Source organism: Hyperolius riggenbachi, chromosome 2 (genome assembly GCF_040937935.1).
Source record: "Hyperolius riggenbachi isolate aHypRig1 chromosome 2, aHypRig1.pri, whole genome shotgun sequence".
Classification (NCBI taxonomy): Eukaryota; Metazoa; Chordata; class Amphibia; order Anura; family Hyperoliidae; genus Hyperolius; species Hyperolius riggenbachi.
Genome location: NC_090647.1, coordinates 562,464,783 through 562,472,639, shown reverse-complemented (window position 1 = coordinate 562,472,639; position 7,857 = coordinate 562,464,783).

The following is a 7,857-nucleotide window of genomic DNA, read 5'->3' as shown; positions in this document are numbered from 1 at the left end:
GGTCCTGGTGTTTCTTGCGGCCGACATAAATGCCTCTCTCTTGGCAAAGATTTTGCAGGTCCGCCAGGCACATTTTCTTGTAGTTCCCGGACATTTCCATGCCAAATAAAATAAAACTTTTGGGGAGGGCTACACGGTCTCTCTGTATATATAAAAAATATATTGCCTTCCAGCTACACCAACGAATTAGTTTGTTTCTGGATAGCGCTAGCGCTATCTTAGATACTTTCAGCACAACACAGGTCCCAACCGCTGCCAAACACTGTCACAGGAGCCCTAGTGGTCAGACCGCAAACTGCCTTCCAATCGGTTTCAGCACACAGACCATGCAAGCTTTGGTCGCGATCTTTGCGCAGAAACCGACAGAAATTTGGGCAGCAGCCCGACCAGAAGGGAGCCTGTGGGTTACGGAAATACAACTTTACACACTAGTTCAGGGTATAACTGCCACCACCTCTGTTACCTTGGGACAGAGGAGCCCGCTGACTGACTAGTCCTGCGAATAAAACGGTTAAACACACTCTATTCTGTCTAGATATCAACAATAGTAGCGTCTCTTCAGAGATCTGGTTCAGTTGTGCGGCTGATGAGCAGGGTAGCGGAAGAGTGAATGACTTTGATGAAGTCTTTTATTCACACAATATAAATAATTAATATATACAGACAATTATTAAAATCAACAATTATGGAAACATTAATAGCCAGTATGAAATAAAAAAGGAGAAAATACTTAGGGTTTGTGGAAATATGTCAGTTCTGGGAAAACTTGTAAAGTTCTTGGTTTCAATCAAAGTTCAGAGTTCAGACCAGGTGGATGCCAGCATATCCTCAAGCTGGCACAGATAAAATCAGGATGATGTTTCAGGGTGGAGGACACTGAGTTTGTCTCCTCTGCCATTCTTATGCCCCTGATCCAGTAGGAGGGAGTGAGGGTGGGGCCCACACACCCCCTTAGAATATGAGATGAGTCCTCCCCTTGTCCTGGGGACCAGAAATCATATCTAACCATATATGGGCTCTATCTCACAGAACCGTACAGGTCAGGGCAGATTTACTAACATTTTCAGGTCTGTCTCGATTTACCCAGCAGCCTGATACCAAACATGAGGGGTGGGACCCCTGTGGTATCATCAGGGCACTTTCGAACTGCCTAACTGGCAGTCTTTACCTCAGAATGTTCTGAAACTTCTACAGAACCAGCGCCAGATAGGGCCAAGCATGCTCTGTTAGTTTGGAGGGTCTGCCAGCCTGGCAACACAGAAAATATGACACATATAGCAGTTTATGGAATATGAGATACCTCTGGGATTTATAGCAGGTCATTCCTAGGTGACGTTTCTTTTGAAGCTTGTGGCAGCAATCTACGTGTCAGCTCCCCTGCTGGGAGGAGAGCCAGAATGTCTGATTTTTCCCCAACTAGATTGTTTCTGTCATCGTGCTTATCAACTCTATCTGATGGATGGGCCATCAGCACAGCTTGAAGCCAGGGACACTCGGCAGCAGGCTAGTGTCCTTTTGGTGGAAGGAGGGAAAGAGAAAAAGAAAAGAAAAAAAAAACTCAGTTCTGATTCCTGTAATGGCTGCACAAATTTAGCCAGAAAGCGATCAGAAATTGGACTGCGCGGATCCTTCCAATTCGCCCACGTTTCTCACAGCTGTTCCGTGACACGGCCTCTGTCCCTCCTTCTTCCTCATTTGTCCCTTTGAAGACTCATGTACAGATTTATGTAAATATATGTAGTTTTCTACTGAAACGTGTTTAATAGACTCCAAATGTTATTCTCATTATTTGAATTGATATATTTCTGAATTTCAAGTGTTAATATGAAGAAAAACTAGTAAAGACAGAAAGGCCCAGTGTGGTTTGAATAAATAAAATTACATCTTTTGTTTATTCATTTTTAGTAGTATGCGTGACTAGTGGTGTGTCAGGGGTGTGGCAGGGGCATGTCTTAAAGTGTCCGTCTTTCTTATCTCAAAAAGTTAGGCGGTATAACATTGTGCACAAGTACTTGGCACTTGCATTGCTCTACAATGCAGTGCTGCACTATTGAGCTTTGCAGAAAAGAACAACTCTGTGTTGCGCTCAGAATTCATACACCAGTGCGCTTTTACAAATCACTGTGCAGCACATAAGTGTGTCCGATTGTCAATGCGTATTGCACACTGATACATAATACTGGAATCTGATCAGCAACATGGCAGTAAGGCTGGGACCACACTTGTCCATGTGAAAAACATGCATTTTTCCCGCTTTTGTGATTTTTCACACGCTGTGCGTTTCTATGCGTTTAAAAATGTTAATTCTCCCCCAGCAGCTGAAGCTTTTTTAATAGAAAACCGCATACAATGTGCAATATTTTTAAGAAAAAAAAAACACAAAAAGCTAATTATTTTCCCTGAATGTGAAAGTGGATTCAACTATAAACCATCCTATTGACTAGCATTGGTTTTCAGTCAAATGCATATTTTCACAATTACAATCTTGATTGAAATTACAATTTTGTAAGTAAACTTGATTTTGGGTAATTTTCACAAGTTGTATGAAAATATGTTCACGGACGCAGGATGGCAGCTGCAGAGTGGCTTCCTCATTTCTCGATCACGCCAGGTGGCGTGATCTCGCGAGGTGCGCAAGCACCCATTTGTAAACAGAGCTAGCACCAATGAGTGATCAGCCTGCCAGACCGTGATTGGAACTGGCAGGCTGATTCTTTCATATACAGGGGGAAGATAATTTGTATAGCGCTGCAATCTCCCAGCCTTGTCACTTAACTGTCCCACGGAAGGGCTCACAATGTAATCCCGATCATAGACATATGTCTATGTATGTATCATGTTGTGTATGTAAAGTAGTCTAGGGGCAATTTAGGGGGGAGAGAGGGAAATAAAAAAAAGTGTTTTTTTTATTAATTAATAAAAAAAAGCAGCAGCAATCAAAGACCACCAATAAAAAGCCCTATTTCTGAGAAGTAGGGTAGTCAGTTGTATGACCAAGCAATAAACCGTTAAAGTTGTGAAGTGCTGAATTGTAAAAAATCGCCTGGTCACTAGGGGGTATAAACTCCTGGTCCTCAAGCGGTTAACAAAAATGGTTTGCACGATGTTTCACATTGCACGCCGCCTAAAGCAAACGTTTGTTTTTGAACAACTGTCTTGCTGGATTAAATCGCGGAGGATCGCTCTGATCCTCGTTGACTTTCACAGGCTTTGCTGTAATTGTATAAACAATAATTTATATAGTCGTTCATTTACGACAGTGCCAATGACACTTGCAGATTCAGCCAGATGGAAAGTGGAAGGATGGATCATTGGCCGAGATCCACAATTTATCTGGCCATGGGTAGTTAGCTTAAGTTACATAAAAGAACATTTGAAAGCATTCCCAGGTATTCCCTGTGTTTAAAATTGCTTATTTTCACTGCATAGCGCAGCAGAAACTTGCTTATCTCAGGTCATCGGCAAAAGGCAAGAATCTCCCTGTGCCTGTGTCTTCATTCTGCCTCCTCCCTCTGCCGAATAGACATATCACCCTGGCAACAGCTGGGTCACTTCAGCAGAAAAGGAGGGTGTAGAATGAAGACACAGGCACAGGAAGATTCTTGCCTTTGCCATGACCAGAGATTAGCACGTTTCTACTACTCTCTGCAGTGTAAATAAATGATTTTACACACAGAGAAGATGTAAGGGTCAGGCACTATGCAGCCGGCACTCAGACTAACAAACCATCATTATGTCCCTGATTTGAAACTAGTTCTCTTGGGCCACTTGACAATTCAATCAAAATACCATCACTGCTGCATATGTGTAAAAGCACCACATCAAAAAATGTGTACTAGGTGTACCTCATATAAGAATATTCATAAAGTAGCCAATATCTTACTATCCCCTGTTCCTGTTAGTAGAATATCAGCAAATATACTACCCACACCTAACACTAATCTGCCCCCTATCTACACCTAAATCCGGTGACCAAATCCCCCTCCCCAATGCCACTCGCTGTGATCATACATTACAAATAGTGCAGCTGAAATGTTTAAGTCACCACCGCAATTTCCACCCCCAGTGCCCAAACTACCCCAAGATGAGCTTTTAGAATGAGGCACTGCCACTGTAGCCAGCACTGTAGCTAGTGATGATAGATTATGATTACACAAAATTTAACATACATTTTTGCAATTACGGCCATACGTAAATACGATTTTGATATTGTAAGGCCTTTCAGAGTATCCACTCACAATCAGTTTCAATGCCCCAATCTATCACCACCTTATGTGGCGCGTCCCCACTTGAACAGGAGTTTAGGTGACAACACCTGCCTGGCTACGGTTACACCCAGGCCTTTGATGGGCAAGGTATTGGAGCTGAATGCAGGGTGAGCAAATAAACTTCCAGGCCAAACAAAACACACAAGCAAAAGGCAAAGTCAAGTAACAGTCCAGGGTCATACACGTTAGATCAGAGATGCAAGGTACAAAGGGTATAAGCTAAAGCAAGGCAAGATCAAAACAATCCGAGGTCAATCCAGGTGGCAATCAACAGGGTTGTTATCCAGGCAAAGGGTCAGTCCAGGTTGCAAACAAGAATGGTCAAGATACAAACAAGGGTCAATTCCAGAAGTTCCAATAGACAGAGCAGTATAAACAGCACTCAGCAACTAGCCAAAGCTAACGCTATCACGGGCAAGGTGTGACTGACATAGCAGACTTTAAATACAGGTATTCAACCAATCAGTGGCCGGCCACTCACACAGCAACCAATCATATATCAGCATCCCTGCCTATGAGTCAATTGATAGACGTTCAGCTGACCTGATACACAGCCCTGCCTAAGTGTCAGCTGGCTACACATGTCAGCTAACACTATGCTCTGCGCTTCCTAGCAAAATAGGACAGATGCCTAAGCAGGCGCATCCATCCTGGGAACAAGGCAAATGAATAATTTTCTCAAAAAGACCTTGTAGTGTTTGAGAAAATCGATTTTAAATTATTGCAAAGGAAAAGCTAAAAAAAAAATGACATTTTAAAAAACAGGTCTATTTGAGAAACTTTTTTTTTTCTTTTTGCCTTACCTCCACCCTTTTCCTTAACATATGTAGCAATTTTGGCGATGATAGCACGTAAGGGGACTTTGCTATTCACCGCTAAATTCGGCACAACTTTACACGCATATTAAGCATTAAGAAATATGGTTCCTAATTAGGTTTACAAACAAAATGAATTATGATTTTTCTTGATTACGAATTTGCATCATAATTGCAAATTATTTATGATTCAAAATTACGATCATGCGAAATTTGTGCTCCTCACTATCTGTATCCACCGCTGTTTATAGCCGCAATTTGCTCAGCAACGTAGCATCTCTGCTGTGAATAGCTACAATCCCTGCCGCTGGCTGCCAAATTACCCTATATGTGGCACCCTAGCCCAGTGTTTCTCAAACCCGTCCTCATGACTCCCCAATGGTGCATGCTTTGTAGGCAACCTCACCTATGTACAGGTGCAGCAATTAGTGTCTCAGCTACATGAAATCCACCCAGCTGAGACACTTATTACCCCACCTGTCCATTGCTGAGGTTGCCTGCAAAACATGCACCGTTGGGGATTCACGACTGGACAGGTTTGAGAAACACTGCCCTAGCCACTAATTACATTAGGGCGTATAGCAGTGTCCAAACTACCAGACATGCACTGCATCGATTCTTAATTACCTGCTTAAATCCAACACTTCTGCCCACACACAAGAAAAATAATGACCTTATTCAATTGTGTTTCTATCTATGTTACGACTAAAATCATCTGAATAAGTCCTCAGATTTTCATGATTACAGATGATGTTGGTACTGGGGCATTTTCTGCTCTGAAATGCCTAAAAAAAGGTATAAAGCACTGTCAATTTAAATTATCAAAAAAACATTTCTTCAACACTCTTGTGGTTTTGTTCACAGTTAGTTAGCAGCCCCATTTCCTGGCTAGCAGAAAATAGCAAATCAACTACACAAACATACATGGTTCCTGCTTTAGCCAAGCTGCAAGCTGACACACTCTGTTATATGAATATTGTGCAAAAGTCCATTTATTTCAGTAATTCAATAGGAACCCTTTGCTGGTGTTTTGGATGAATTAGTCTGACACTTTGAGCATAGAACATTTTTACAATATTCTAATGGTCTGAGATTTTGATTTTGAGGTTCTCATAATCTGTAAGCCACAATCATCAAAGCTAAAACAAATAAAGGCTTGAAATATCTCGTTTTGCATGTAATGAGTCTATTTCATGTATTAATTTCACCTTTTAAGTTGAATTACTGAAATAAATGAATGTTTGCACAATATTTTAATTATTCGAGTTTCACCTGTACTGGTGTAACCAATGGCTTTTGTTTGATGGGTTATCCATGTCTCACCATATTGGCATGCAGTCTCCAAGCACATACCAGGTACCAGAGGAAGTAATAGAATGGAGAAGTCAGCTGTGTAATGGCTATTTTTCCTTCTCTACAGCCCACAATGCAGTCATCAGAATTACGGATGGTCATAATAGACAAAATTCTAAATCCAACAAAATTCCACACAGAAAATTCCACCAAAACAAATTCCAAATTTAATTGATTCCAAATTTGCATTGTAAAATAGTGAAACTGTGTCACGGACAGTTGCGGGGCCGCAGGCGCGTCCTGTAACCGCCCATGAAGAAGAAGCGATCGCACTCGATTCTCTGCATCGATTGCGCTTCAGATCGATAGAATCTGGGTTGAGTGTGTAGGAGCAGCTGAGTCTTTTCTCAGCAGAGAGATAGCATCAGCCTGACTGCAGGATGGCTCTTTTGATATGCTAATGAGCCTGGGCCCTAGCCATCTGCAGAGAGTCCCTGGCTTCAAGCTGTGCTGATGGCCCATCAGGTATAGGTGACAAGCACCATGACAGAAGCAATCTAGAGTGAGAAAACTCAGACACTCCGGCTCCTTTCCCCAGCAGGGGAGCCGACATGTGGCTTGCTGCTGCCAGCTTCAAAAGGACCTCACCTAGGAATGACCTGCTATCAATCCCAGAGGTAGATCATATTCCATAAACTGCTATATGTGTCATATTTTCTGTGTTGCCAGGCTGGCAGACCCTCCAAACTAACAGAGCATGGAGGGCCCTGTCTGGCGTTGGTTCTGAGAACATTTCAGAACATTCTGAGGTAAAGACTGCCAGTTAGGCAGTTCAACAGTGCCCTAATGATACCACAGGGGTCCCACCCCTCATGTTTGGTATCAGGCTGCTGGGTACATCGAGGCAGACCTGAAAATATTAGTAAATCTGCCCTGACCTGTACGGTTCTGTGAGATAGAGCCCATATATGGTTAAGGTATGATTTCTGGTCCCCAGGACAAGGGGAGGACTCAGCTCATGTTCTAAGGGGGTGTGTGGCCCCACCCTCACTCCCTCCTACTGAATCAGGGGCATAAGAATGGCAGAGGACCCAAACTCAGTGTCCTCCACCCTGAAACTTCTTGAACGCATCTGTGCCAGCTTGAGGATATGCTGGCATCCACCTGGTCTGAACTCTGAACTTTGAAACCAAGAACTCTGATTCTTCCCACAAAAAGGACATCTTTCCAGGAACTAAGTATTTTTCTCCCTTCTTTTATTTTTTATACTGGCTATTACTGTTTTAATAATTGTTGATTTTAATAATTGTCTGTATATATTAATTATTTATATTGCCATGAATAAACGACTTTATCCAAGTCATTCACTGTCCGCTACCCTGCTTATCAGCACACACAGAACTGATCCCGGGTCTCTGAAGAGACGCTACTGTTTGTTTGTTGTTGGCTAGACAGAATACAGTGTGTTTAACCGTTTTATT